This window comes from Cryptomeria japonica, chromosome 10, assembly GCF_030272615.1.
Source record: "Cryptomeria japonica chromosome 10, Sugi_1.0, whole genome shotgun sequence".
In the NCBI taxonomy this organism is placed as follows: domain Eukaryota; kingdom Viridiplantae; phylum Streptophyta; class Pinopsida; order Cupressales; family Cupressaceae; genus Cryptomeria; species Cryptomeria japonica.
In genome coordinates, this window is record NC_081414.1 from 7892824 (window position 1) to 7908339 (window position 15516).

A 15516-nucleotide genomic window follows, 5' to 3' on the forward strand; every position below is an offset into this window, starting at 1 on the left:
ACGATCTACTTTTCATAATATTACTTATTCTGTCTTTGGCTAATGTGGGCCAACCTAATTGAGGATTTTGATGGAGAATTTTGTATATAAGAATGTATGGCTGTATGTGCTGAGGTTTGGCATGTGTGTGAACTATTGTTAAGTTAATAAGAATAATATTCAAGAATATTTTGTTGGCTTGATGATGATTGTAATGTATTCATCACTTGTTGTCATTGATGAAACACTCACACACACACATATGATTACATTGACTACCAGTGTAACTTCATTGGTTTACATTGTTAAGTGGTATGTTTAAGGTCTATCTCTAACTGGTACTCTGTGTCAATTGGTATGTGCATAAGAGATAACCCATGGTTACATTAAGTAGGCATCAAAATGAAGATGAAGATGAAGATGGAGATCAAATGGAAGATTCCAGGACAATGGTTCACATGTTTTGTTCCAACCGGTATTGACTGTTCTAACTGGTATACATTTTTGTGATGAGTTAGCATCACTATTTTCTTGACGGTCATTTTTTTGTGATGAGTTATGTTTACTTGTCTAGATACACTGCACCTAGTAAATTGTGATCCTATGGTCGACATAAGATTTGTATGTCTATTTAAAGACATCTTAGTGAATCATTTAAAAAAAAGGAAAGAAAGAACTGATATAGAAGAGGATATTATGCAAATACTGATATGTATAAAGAGTGAAAGCTTTTGTTGAAGAGTGATAAGTGTTAAGATGAAGAGCAGTGTTGAATGTACTTAGAATGATCTGATCAAGCAAGTCTTGTGCTACTCAAAACATATCAAAACTTTCTTTTTGTTTTCTAATCATTACAATAGAATCAAATCCCCTAACCGGGTAAGCTCTAACAAGCTTCATTGTACAAATCCTCTAACAAGGTGATCCATTAGTTTGGATTCTCAAATCCTTTAGCAAGGTTACTCCTAACAAGGTATTACTCTTAATAGGGTTTAAGCTTCTAATCAAGCTTGGGATCTCTAACAAGATTCGCTCCTAGCAGAGCACTTTGTAAGACCTTAACCGACCAGTTATCTATTACTGCAAATAGTTAACTTGTGAGTTCCATCTCACTGTGGTTTTTACCTATTTGGGTTTTCCACGTATAAACACTTGTGTTATGGTGGATGTTCTACTTTATGTGGATGTTGTTATTTCATTTTGGATAGCATGTATTTTGTTTAAATGCTTGGTTAAGTTCATCTACCGGTTGGTGTTTGAAGTTGTGTTTGTTTTGGTATCACTAATTCACCCCCCCCCCGCCCCCCCCCGCCCCCCGCCCTCTCAGTGCTTTTCAAGTCCATCATATTTTGTGTTGGGTATGTGTGAAAGTCAATTAAGAAGTGCCTTGATAATAATATCTTTAGAGCGACAGTGATCAGAGATAGTATTTGTCACTTGACACCAAGGTTCAAGGACATTTGCATGATCAAGAGATCACACTCTTTTCAATTTAAACTATTTCTACTATTTGTTGGTGGATAATGAGTCTATTGGTAGACTTATTTATTTTGCCATCAAATAGTGCATCTCAATTCTACAAGTCTATTTCTATCTTGCCCTAAAGTCACGTGTCTTAGCATTGCAAGCCCATAAGGTTCATATAGATCCTTGGGAATGACCCTAAAACCTTTTAATCAATTTTACTATAATGTGAATGTGATGCTCATCGTGGTTTTTCCCTCATAGGGTTTTCCTTGTAATCTAGTGTTCATGTGTTGAATGTACTTTTTGATATATATATATGAAAAAAAATGATCTTGATTGATTCACCCCCCTCTCAATCCTACATTGTGTTCAACAACTGGTATTAGAGCAAAGTTCCTCTTAGTAAATCTTAACCACTTGAGGAAGATCTAGAATGGTGCAATAGTCCAACTACAAAGAAAAAACAATTGATGGAACAAACTACTCTAATTGGAAGGAGAGGATGGAATGCTATTTAGAAACTTTACCAAACAAAATCTTGGAAATTGTCAAGACTGGCTACACTATTCCAGAGAATGGTCCTCAAACTTTGGACAAGGTTAAGAATCATGAGAACAATGTGAATGCTAGATTTGCAATTATAAGCTATACAAGTGATACAATATTTGTTAAAGTTATAGGATTGAAGATTTCCAAAGATGTATAGGAGAAACTAAGTTATGTATATGAAGGAGATCCAAAGACAAATTAAGCCAAGCTAATGAACTTGAAGCACAAGTTTGAGAGCCCAAGAATGTTTGATGATGAGTATATTGAAGACTATATACACAAAGTGAATGAAATAGTAAATTCTACTAAGGGTGTTGGTGGAAAAATGAAAAAAATTGATGTTGTGAGAAAAGTGTTGTTGACTCTATCAAAACCCTACAAACCTAATAAATGTGCTATTGAAGAAAGTCATGATTTGAATAAGTACACTATGGACCAACTCCTTGGTTCACTATCTACCTATGAAATTTCCTAAATAGATGATATCAAAAGGGAAATGAAAGGGACTTCATTGAAAGTGTCAAGGAAGCCTAAAGATGAACCAAAAGCAAGTGAAGATATGTATGAGAATGAAGAAAAATTTGTGAGGAGACTGAACAAAGGAACTAGAAGGTACAAAGTTATGTTACCTTTGAAATGCTTTACTTGTGGAAGAATTGGTCATTACGATTCTAGATGTATGCACAATGAAGACTATAAGAGATCAAGTGATGGTGAGAAGAAAGATAGATACACAATAAATGATAAAGACAAGAAGCTAGAGGACAAATATAAAGGCAAAAGGGGATTTTGTTCAATGGAGGCATATTTATCTAAGGATGAAGATGGTGTGATGCAAATGAAAAGTTTTTATTTTTGGATATAAAGGAGAAGGATAAAGAAAGATCTATAAGACCAGATGGTGGAAACCTAGTAAAAGAAAGAAGTGGTTTGCATGCTAAAATTAAACCACAGGCTTGGATTATTGACTTAGGATCTTGAAACCAAATGATAGGTCAATACAGGAAAGTTCATTAACTTTGAAAAGTATGATGGTGGATCAATAAAATTTTCAAGAGATGAGGCAACTCAAATTTGTGGAAAAGAAAGAATTATAATTGATGGTAAGCATAAGATAGATGATGTCTATTATGTTATGAGGTTACATTTAAAGAGACCGAATGCAAGATTAGAAAAGGAAGGTCCAAAAGACTTGTTGCAAAAGGAATAAGAACGGATGCAGATGTTTATTGTGTGAAGGATAACAATGATGCTAATTTCCTGCTACCACAAGTATGTGAAGAACACTATCAAACTAAAAGTGTACATAAACTTGAAACTAAAGAAAATGTTACTTAGAAAGATAATAGTTGGATAAGTATTGTGGAAGAAGAGTTGAATCAGGTAGAAGAAAGTAGGACAATGAAACAAATGTCCAACCTGACAGAAATCCAGTTGAATGAAGAGATGAAAAAGGTGAAGGTTGAATTGACTAACTCTATTCAAGATCAATGAACCTTCACTCCAGTCCATAACAAGAAGAATGCTAGAAGTTATACCACTACTCAAATTAGCTATTAAATTTTAATGGGATTTGTTTTTATTGTAGTAAGTTTGGACATAAAGTTAGTGAATGTAGAAGTCAAATCAAATCAAAATTCTTTAATGGACGGTGTCAAAATTATAATAAATTTGGACATAAGGCTTGCAAATGTAGAGATCAAATAAAAAAACAATCTTTTAGTGGAAGATGTAATGCATGCAACAAGTTTGGACATAGAGCTACTAAATACATAAGCAATATGATATGGAATGCATATGGAAGTATAAATCATGGTAGATATGTTCAGTCTTGCAATGGATATTTTTATGCTTGCAACAATTTTGAGCACAAAGCTATTGAGTGAAAGTCTAATGGAATATTTAGAAAAATTGATGACAACAAAATGAATGGAAATGGACAACAACAAGGTCCAACATGCTATAATTGCAACAAATCAAGACACATTGCTAGATTTTGAAAAGGAAAGAATGAGAAGACTAGTGAGGTTAAGAAGATTGACTTGAATAAAGAAAGATGAAAGATGGAGACAATTTGGATGAAGAGAGAAAATGAGAGTGTTGAATTAAATGCTAAAGTTGGATCCACACCCTTTGTTGGTTCCATTTCTTCTTCCGAAAATTGATTAGCAGTGAATTGTCTGAGGGGGATAGATGAATGAAAATCTAGTGCGCCCCCCCCCTCCTCGTATTTTTGGTACTGAGATGTCCTCAACATGGCAAAGTGTGGGAAGATATTTTATGGATATTTCCAAATGTTTGTGGAAGTCCACAACATATATATTAATTGATAAAGATATGCATCTATCCAGGGGAGATTCGTAGTTAATCTTTTGTCTCTAGATTGATGTAGTGGCTTCTCTTAGGGGGAGTAGTAGTATTGTTGCATTTTGGTGGTTTTATCTTGGGAAGTTGTGTAACTTCATCTATTTTTTAAAGAAGATGGGTAAGTAGTTGTTTGCAATTATGTTCCCTTTGTCCTTGATGTCAAAGGGAGAGAGATTGCATTAGAGTTTGATGGTACAAGTGTTGCCATCAATAAAAATTGGAAACTTGAATAATGTTTTGTTGTGTTGTCATTAACATAAAAAATATTTGGTATTTTGTCATAATCAATTGATGTAGTTGATCAATTTCACTAATGCTAAATTTGGTCTACTTGCCTGATGGTTGTCCAATTTCAGATCCAGTTGATGAGTTGATGATTTATCTTATGTTCAATTGATGTGTTTTAGTTGATGAGTTGATGATTTATCTGATGTTTAGTTGATGTGTTTTACTTGATGGGTTGATGATTTTCTTGGTGATCAGTTGATGTGCTTTAGTTGATGAGTTCATGATTTTCCTTGTGATCAGTTGATGTGTTTATCAAGCTCTTCAACTGTTGATTATTTGTTATGTGCTTAGTTGTTTATTTGTCATGCAAACAAAATGGTTCAAAAATTTTAGTACAAATGCTGCTAATTATGGATTTTGATGTTGATGCTTTGTTTGATGGTGTTGTTGTTTATGTGTGTGGATTTCCTGATATCTAAAGTTGTGGATGTTTTAGTATAAAAAAGAGAACTGGTATGTTGTTTGATAGTAATGAACAAGTAAGCTTTTATATGTAGGAAATAGTATATATGTCCTATGTGTAGAAACAATACTTTTTTTGGTTTGTTACAATCAATTTATGTAAGTATGAAAAAGATATTTAGTTATTATATGGATGTATGGAAACTTGAAGATAATGGCCAATGATGCATTGTCTTGTCACATATATCATTCTTATATGTTATTCCTCGTTGTTTTATGTTTCTGATTGTAAGTGTTAAATAATGTATATGATCTAGAACTAGATGTTGAGATGTTATCATATTGCCTAGTACTGATTTTTTTCATACATAAGTTGGTTTGAGAAGGTTACATTGCATGAATTTCAATGTGTAGGAAACAATATTTAATGCTCCAATGGAATAATGTTTTTCATCCTTCTAGATTATAAAGATAATGTTGTGTAGATTTGGATATAATGTTTATATTATGTGAATGATGTACTATCAAGTGTGTAGGTCCTTTGATTGCTCAAATAATTCAAGGTTGGTTGTTGTTGTTTTCTGATAGTAAGGCTATCTATCAAACTTGTCTAGAAATTACCTGGTGGTTTCTGAATATGATGATTCAAGGGTTGTGGTTTGGAGGACATGTTATTTTGGTTTGTTCAGTATTCTAGTACAACTTTCAAGTGTTAGTTTTGTTTCACAAGTCAATTATGTTGGTATGTGCTCAACATGCTTTGTTGTGTTGAGTCTCAATTATTCCAATTGATCTATCTTGTTCGAATTATACTCTTTTGGTCTGGATATTCTTTAGAGGATGAGTTAGATTGTTGATATGGATCCTACCATGGCATTTGATGATCCTCACTTAGTAATTTGCATCATAAGCTATTTTTGGGTCGATTGGTTGATGTGTTTCATTATCTTTCTACATGTTTCATTTGGCATTGATCTTGGAGATTGTGGTAGCAAGTGTGGTTTGCTGGAATCTACTTGAATGAATGTATTATGGTGTTTGGGTCTCCTTTATCTTTTGTAGAGGATCGATGTGATTGTTTTAGGTCTGGATGATCTAATTTTTGTAATATTTTTATTTAGTCTTTGGATGACCTAATTAAGGGTTTTGATGAAGAACTTTGTATATACGAATGTATGATTGTATGTGTTGAGGTATGGAATGTACATGACTAATTGTGAAGTGAATGAGAAAATATTCAAGCAAGTTTTGTGTTGGTGATGTGTGAAAGTCAGTTGAGAAGTGCCTTGATAATAATATTTTTAGAGAAACAACGATCAAAGACAATATTTGTGATTTGATGTTCTTGCCATGATATTGGTCGCTTGACACCAAGGTTCAAGGTCAATTTCATGATCAAGAGATCCTACTCATTTTAGTTTCATTTATTTCTCTTGTTTGTTTATGGAAAATGAGTTTGTTGGTAAAATTTTGTATCTTTCCTTGGATAGTGCATCTTTGATGTAGGAGCATCCAGTGGTGTAAGGGGCATCCTGCATCACCCAAAAAAATTTCCTTTTGTTAGTTTTTCTTTCTATATTTTTGCATTTCTGGATACCCGACATTTGGGACAACAAGAAATTCTAATTTTCAAAAAAAATTTGCTACTTTTTCTAGTCGACCTATTATTTTTAGGAAGTGTCAATTTGGAAGGCAAATGGAGACAAAAATTTGTGAGAAACTTCAGAACAAAAAATTTGGAAAGTTTCCAGTTTTCAAATTTGGCTCAAATTCAAAAATTTTCAAATTCAAGTTTTGGTGCTAGATTGCCAAATTTCAAATTTCAAATTGTACTTTGGCTCCAAACTGTTGGGAGGCTATTTAGGACCCATTTCAGGAAACATGTAGTAGTTTTTGGGTTGGAAAAGTTGGATTGTGGGAAAGGGTATTTTCCAGAAAACTGTGTAAGTTGTACTATGTTGTAGCCTATGAGGATTTATTCCTGTTGATTGTATTTGCATGTATTGAAGATAAATTTTAAATAATAATAAAATAATCATTTGTTGTCTCTATTATTGTGTTTATCTAATTCTTAGGTTCTAGCCTCATCAATCTTAGTTTTGCAAGTCTCTTTGTATCTTTCCCTAAGGTTGTGTGCCTTAGAATTGCAAGTTCATCAAGTGCATATTGCTTCTTAGTAGTGATCCTAAAACCTTGTAATCAATTTTATTATATTGTGAGTGTGATTCTCATAGTGGTTTTTCCTTTGTAGGGATTTCCATGTAAATTTGGTGTTCATGCGCTGAATGTGTTTTGTGCTTTCAAGCTTTGCAATTATCGTAGAAGATTAATAGCTATATAAATCTAAAAAGAATAGATCTGTACTTATTCACCCCTCTCTAAATCCTATGGTGTGTTCAACAATTGGTATCAGAGCAAGGTTCCTCTTAGTAAAGTTTAACCAGTTGAGGTAGATCTAGAATGTCACAAGAGTCCAACTACAAAGCACCAAAGTTTGATGGCACAAACTACTCTTATTGGAAGGAGAAGATGGAATCCTATTCGGAAAATTTACCAAATTGAATCTAGAAAATTGTTAAGACCCAATACACTATCCCAGTGAATGGTCCTCAGACTCTAGATGAGGTTAAGAATTGTTGGGACTAATTAAAACTGAGTCAAGTTTATAGGCCCACTTCAAATTTTTGCTCTGCATGTCAGAAAGGCACCTAAATAAGTCAGTTTGAATTGCCTAGTTAGCAAGGGGGTAAAATGGAGCCAGTTGATTTTCAGAGGGTAAGGCTCGGGATTCATGTCCCACACCTTTCATTTGGCCTATTCAGTGATTTGCAACTTTTAGAATTCAATTTGGATAAGTTTATGAGGTACCCAGTTCGAGGGGTGAGCTGAAAGTGCATTTTAGGCATAAATGCAATTTTTATTGAGTAGCCTTCTTTGAGCGATTACATCTTTTTCCCTATTGATCGTCATGAAGAAATTCAAAATGGATTTAATTGTATGCATAAATGTGAGTGAGCTCACAAATTTTCAAGTCTTAATGAATCCATTTGCTCAGTTTTTGAAGCCAAATCCATTTGCAGTTTGTGTGATTTGGCAAGTCCCTGTTTCGACAGCTAGTCAGAGCCTTGTTTCGCATAAGTGTAAAAGTTACCTCACTAAGCGTCATGTCAGAATGTTTATTTCGAGCTAATGTCAGTATAAATGATGAGCTACGTTTCAAATTTCAAGGCTCTACCAATCCGTTTGATCGGTTTTCAAAAGAGCTCATTTTGCCATCAAATTCAGTTATCCGTACCTCCAGTGTTGTATCAGTTAATGTAGCCATTTTTGTGTGCACGCCATTTGCATCCTGTTAGTCTGGTGATCGAACTGAGAATTCAAAGATTTAATATGTACTTTAAGGTACCCATGTTCTGATTTTGAGGGCCTACGGAGGTCGTTTGATATTTTTGAGAAAGGCGTCATGTGTTGCCAGGACATTGACTTCATCAGGTCCGCAATGTGGACAAAGCCAGTTTGTCATTTTCGGAAATTAATATCTCTTTGCTCGGGACTCATCTTGAGAAACCGTTGGGTAGAAGTCATCCTTGTATATTAGGGTACACGCCTGTCAGATGGCGAGCTCCAAAAAGGTGTTTTGACAGGTTTGAAAATTACGTCTTCGCGATTAAATGCGAAAAATGTGGCGTAATCTCCTGGAGGTTGCAAATTTCAGTCTGATGATCCGAAAACAATGCCAATCATTTCCAGAGGTATGTTTGAGGTCCGTGAAGCATTCCAGGGGCCATTTGCTTGAAAATGAATTTTTTTTTAGTCGGACCCACTTTGGGGCCCGACCTGGCTCATGCTCGCGCGTTATTTTTATTGGCGACGTGATTCCGTTAAGAAGTGTTATTGCATGGGCCATTGTGAAATCGAGATTTGGTTTTCTTAATGCTTGTTACTATGATGTGAAAGAGAGTATCAGGTGTAAAGCGTGGTAGTCATTAAAACCTCCAATAGCAATTTCAATTGGCAGGCATAAGGCCCATGATAATTTTATTTTGTCTTCATTGCTGTGGTGTGAAAAGGGCATTAAACTCCAGAAAGATTGCATTGTGCTTCCTATGTTTTCCCTTTTGTGTATAACTGTCCTTTGGCATTGAAATTTATTTTCAAAGCTGTCAAATGTGACTTTGCCATTCTCCAAAAGCTCTACGTGGTGTTTAGCAAAGGGGTTGCAGTTTAATGTTGGGGAAAATCATGTGTTCAGAGAGGGGGCTGCATAAAGTTTCAAGTGCTCCAAGCAAACTGCAGACAAGACAAACTCCCCCACGTTTTGCCTCATCCCTCCAACAAGGCAGCGTGGTATTTGAAATAGTTTGTAGAAGACTTCAGACTTCTGTGTGGGCGTTGAAGTTACCAGCAAATCAAACAGATGCAATGCAAATTTGGTAAGTCAAAGCTTGTGACTCCTATGCGTAGGGGTTTTCAGATTTGCACCGAATGCAAAGTGCATTTTATGCTGGAAGGTGAAAGGTAGGCATGAGGATGTTAATGTGGCAAGAGAAAAGGGGCTACAGAGATAAATGAAACCCAACCAACACTCATCCCTTCCTCCACGTGATGATTGGTAGAGGGTGCTGATGTTCTTAGCAATTGCAAATCAATACCATGTCTTCTTTCCCCTACGTAGTGTTCAAAATGGCATTGAAACCCAACAGCTTTACATCCTCCTTTGGTCACGTGGGGGTTCTTTTTAAAAAAAAAAACAGCAAAGTGCAATTGCAATGTTGGCAGATTTCTATGCCATTCTCTTCTCCACGTGAAAAGTTTGAACAAGGCATGGAGTTTGCTGCGTGGAAGTGACTGCAGTGAAACTCAAGCAATTTGGAAAATGGCAGCAATCCTCCTTCCTACGCCTGGTAATGGTCTCAAGGGTTTTCAATGGTAATGCAATTGGTATGTCTCCAGCATCCTCCTCGCATGAAAAAATGGAGAAGGAAGACCATTGATTTCCAATCAAATGCACAAAAAATACCATTAAAGTCGCAGGGAAAACCTTTAAAATGCAGTTTTTGGGCATAAGCTTTATCCCACATTGGTGGTGGGAGGAAAAGTTTTAATATTTATAACTAAATCTCCACAGTAATAATATGTCTAAGCCATAAAGGCTTTTGACGGACGGTGCCCATGGGCGCCCAAGGTGGGCCCATGCGTGAGCATGCTTCCCGAGGAGACATAGGAGATGACTGAGCGACGATTAGGTGGACCCCATGTAGGCACGCTTCCCGAGGCAGATAGGTAAAATTTTGTAGAGGAAGGCCGACTTAACGAGTGAGCAAGTTCGAGATGGATGAACGGTGTGCGCTATTTCGTGAAAGGAAGATGCACGCAAGTTACACCCCGCGAAGTTGCGAAAGCCAGGTGGCGGGTACAGTCAGCGGTCCAGCAGGTGGGTCTCGGTGAGGTGGCAGTGATGTGGCACACAGTTGGCGCATAGGTGGCAGTCCAGTGGTGATGACGTGGCACTGAGGTGGTATACATGTGGTAGCCAAGTGACGGATGAGCAAGCGAACATGTGGCAGTGATGAGGTGTCATCCCAGGTGGCGTCTGGTCAACCCCATCGACCAATCGGAGGCCGCCACGTGGCAAAGCGTCAAAGCACTTAAGGGGCAAAAAATTAAAATTAAAATTGTTTATTATATAGTTTAAACTATATTAATAAATGAAAAATTTAAATGATGGTGCACATTGGGGAATTAATTCGCCCAGGACTCAATTTTTGGCCAAGGTATAAAGTGTTATATATTTTCGGAAAGCTCTCGGAATGAGGAATCTGATTATGAAGTTAATTTTTAACAAATGTGGGATATTTTGGAAGCAGTTTGGCCGGGAGTAAAATTCAGTTAGAGAGAAGATATTTGATATTTTCAGTTGTAGATTTGATTCTCTTCCCTCTCCTTCTTATTCCCAATTCTTCTTAGTTGTAGGGGTTCCAGTTTTTGAGAGATTTGCTCCAAGGGAGAAATCCAAAATTGCAGGTTCTAGTGATGGCATCCTTTTATCAATGCAAATGATAGTGTGTTCGTCTATGTTTTCAGTGTTGTCTTTATTGTAGGTTTAGTTTCAGTTTGCAGGTTCACACATATGCAAGGCATGTGTGAGTTTCCATGAAATTGTCTCCAAAATGTACTCAGATTCATATAATTTCATATTATCAAGGATAATTTGAGTTGTCTCTTTTAGATTCCTCTAAGAGTGTAATGTTGTCTTTTGGGTATTCTTCAAGGAAGGATTTAAATCCTAAAACCCAGCATTAATGATTTTGAATGCATATTGGATATCTACATATAAGTATGGTTTTGTGACAGAGCAGAGGATTGTATTAATGTAAGGCATTGATACATGAAAATTTAATGTTGAAAAGAACTTGCATCTAAGATTTCTCATCTAGTTTTATGCATGATTCTGTGGCCTGGATAAGGCACTGGTCTCTTGTAATATTGAAAGGTTGTTAGAACACCTTTTAAAAATAAAAAAAATCAGAATATCTTTTTATATTTTATGTTATGTGGAAGTGTCCCTCCATCTCATGACTCAAAATGTTGAGTTGCAAGTGTGGATCTAGCCCATCTGCAGTTATCTCTTAGTTTTTGAACCTTTTGAGATCCATCTGCTTTTGATTGATGCAGTCTTGTGTGTAATAGGTCTGATTAAATGCATCAAAGGTATACCCGCCTAGGTTTTGCAAAGCCTGAAGAGTAGAAGGATTCATATCCTTGTCATGTTGTCCAAGCCCTAAGGTGTTTCATTGATTGAGATTGGCTATCTCATAGATAAATTTGTAGGTATACTTGGGTTATCACTTTTGGTGAACAACAAGAATCATGAGAATAATGTGAAGGGTAGAGCTATAATTATCAATTGTATAAGTGATACATTATTTGCTAAAGTTACAGGATTGAATATCGCCGAAGATGTTTGGGAGAAACTAAGCTACACATATGAAGGAGATCGAAAGATAAAGAAAGCTAAGCTAATGAACTTGAAGCACAAGTGAGAATGTCTAATGATGAGAATATTGGAAACTATATACAAAAAGTGAATGAAATAGTAAATGCTATTAAGGGTGTTGGTGGAAAAATGGAATAAAGTGATGTTGTGAGAAAAGTGTTGTTGACTCTACCAAAACCCTACAAACCCAAGAAATGTGCTATTAATGAAATTCATGATTTAGATAAGTACACTATGAACCAACTCCTTGGTTCACTATCTACCTATGAGATTGCTGAAATGGATGATATCAAAAGGGAAAGGAAAGAGACTACATTCAAAGTGTCAAGGAAGCTTGAAGATGAACTTGAAGTAAGTGAAGATATGGATGAGATCGAATAAAAATTTGTGAGGAGATTGAAGAGAGGAACCAAAAGGTACAAAGGTATATTACCCTTGAAATGCTTTAATAGTGGAAGAATTGGTCATTATGCTTCTAGATGTATGTATAAGGAAGACTATAAGATAACATTAGTAGATGAGTAAATCAATCTCCAAATATATCCAAAATATCTACATTAATTTTGATACACCAATTGAAGTGTTCCTATGATAAACCATGATACCATATTGATCACAAGATAGAGGATACAATGCATTCCATGTCCTATACCAACACTGGCACACCCAAATATACTTTAATTGTATACATAAATCTATTATTACAATTCCGTTGATAGTAAGGATCCATTCTACATAATTACATGGTTACAATGCATAGGACACGAGTCCTCAAGATATACATAAGCATGAAAGAAGGAGAGATGAAGGAGAAGAAAACTGATGTCAAATACAATGCCAACTCTCAAGTCCCCAATAGTGGTTTGGAATGCCACCCAACCATATGGTACCCTTAGGTCCAGTCCACCTTGCTTGTGGAGATGATCAAATAGCCCAAACACAACAAGCATAGAAGACGCTTGGAGAGGAGGCTCACATACACACCATACACAAACTAAACATAGAAATCACATGATCATAGAGGATAATTTTGTATGTACGTAGAATCCACACATCATGGGAACTAATCAATCTATGATGGGGTTATATGATAGGGAGAACAATAGGAAAGTGTCATTATGTAGCACTAATAGCTCATGCAAAATGAGTGACCCTCTCATGTAGAACGAGGATCCCACTAACCATATGCCATCTCTCATGGAAGGTCTCATCCTCCCAACTCATTCCAACCTCAAACAAGAACTTAGGAAAGAGGGGGAGCACACACATATAAAATATACTCATTTCATTATTACATGCATATTTCAGTTCACTTGTTTCAAATTACTCCCAATAAGCCAACCAAGTGAACACTCATGCTTAGTGCCACATTGGAAGCCACTTCCAAACTATCACTATCAACTACATCCAAAGATTATTATTCTCTTCATGAACATAGAATCTCAAATACAATCATATGAATAAACACAAGGAAATAATTATAATTATTTTCCATTAAGCACATTTGCATTTGTCTCAGTTGCTCACAACATGAACATCAACTCATTAACACCTAAGAAGGCATGGATCAAGCATCCAAATCAATATAGATCAAGAATTTAAAAAAATATCAAACCAACTCTAACATGCCAATTTTCCATTCTTCTTTGAGTTTAATCATCCAACACAATGTTACATTTATTTTACATTTTAACTATTCACACACACATGCTCAATCTTCAAATGAGCATAACTGAATGAAGAAAAACTCAAATTGAGCCAAATAATAAATTTAATAATATAAATCCATCATTCCACATTAAAATATTACATCAAAACACTCAAATTCTACTTTTGAACATATATCATTTTTCGACAAAAACTAGTCCAAGAGGCCATCCTTAATTGATGGACCTCAAAAAAATTAAAAATCCAAAATGCACAAATAAATATTCTAAGAAAACCCATTAGTCTTGATGGAACCAACAACACAAAAAGGCATTCAAAATTTCCTACCCATAATCCAAAAAAAATTTAGTAGCATTTCCCCAAATAAAGTCAAGTTTTTCGCATTTGAAACACAAATTCTATAATCATTCAAATCATTTGCAACTAATTTTAAATAAAAAGAAAAATATAAGTCAAGAAGCAAAGGAAGTTGAAAAATCAAAAGAGAATTGGGGTGATCATAGACTTAGTAAGTAAACAGTTTAGTCACAGGTTTAGTAAGCAATCCGTTTGATAATGTGATGAAAATTTACAAAGAGGAAAGGAGGTAGAACATAAAATTGAATCAAATTTTGATTACTTGTTACCCATCATTACTAACCATCCATTATGATTGATAACATTAGAAAAATGGTCATCATATTTGGGGAAGTTGCCCAAGCCAACCAAATTTAACACTTATAATATAGATGGATTGCCAATTGTAATTCATAAGTTTTATTGAAGTGTAATATAATTAAGATTCTATAACATGCTATTGTTCATAACTTAACCATTATAAACTAATTATTCATTCAAAATTTAAGTTTCAAAATAGGAAGACATGGACATGAGGAACAAATAAGATCAAATATCAATTTTTATATATCATATTGTAGAGTAACTATGCGTGTCCACGTAAAAAATGGAATATATGCCAAATCAAACAAGGTTTTACAAAATGTGGTGTATGCCATCTCAAGATATATATATATATATATAAAATATACATGTCGATTAGCTATGTATCAACCCCTAAATATCCACAAGTGACTCCTATATGTCCCTAGCAAATCCTAAATTTGTGGCAGATCATCAAAATTGAGCCTCTTTGAAGTATTTCATGGCTCTAATGATGGCTACAAAATAACAATTCAAACCACAAATTATATTGATTTAATTATCAAATTAACATATAAATCAATACATATTGAACTATAATTTCTCCAAAATTGAATTCTTGATTCCCTCATTTTTACATCTCTTCCTTGAGAGGCTTTCTGCATATGGTACTCTTCTAGGACGATCAAGATTTCTAGAATATGTAAGTGGTAGAGGCTCTATGACATTGCCAAATTGTGTATAAGCCTATAACACATAAAACAAAATTGATATAAATTGATATAAATTAATATATAATTATTGATTCAAGAAACATAAAATAAACACATATAGATACTTTTATCTAAAAATGTGTATCTACAATATAAAATAAATGTGTACCTCTTGTGGTGCATCTTCTGATGCTTCTTCAAGTGTTTCAAGAGTAGTCAACATTGATGTAAACCCAATAGGAATGCAACATGTAAGACTATCAATATATGTACACATGTATAATCATTTAATATATTTGAAAAGTTAACATCCACATAATTCTACAATAAGTTATGTAAGCTTTTTAAACTATTAATTCAATTTAAATTGAGCTCAATAACCTTTCCTTGGTTGCTTGTTATTTTGTCAGAGGTTGGAAATTGTTGTACCTTTCCCACACTTGGAGT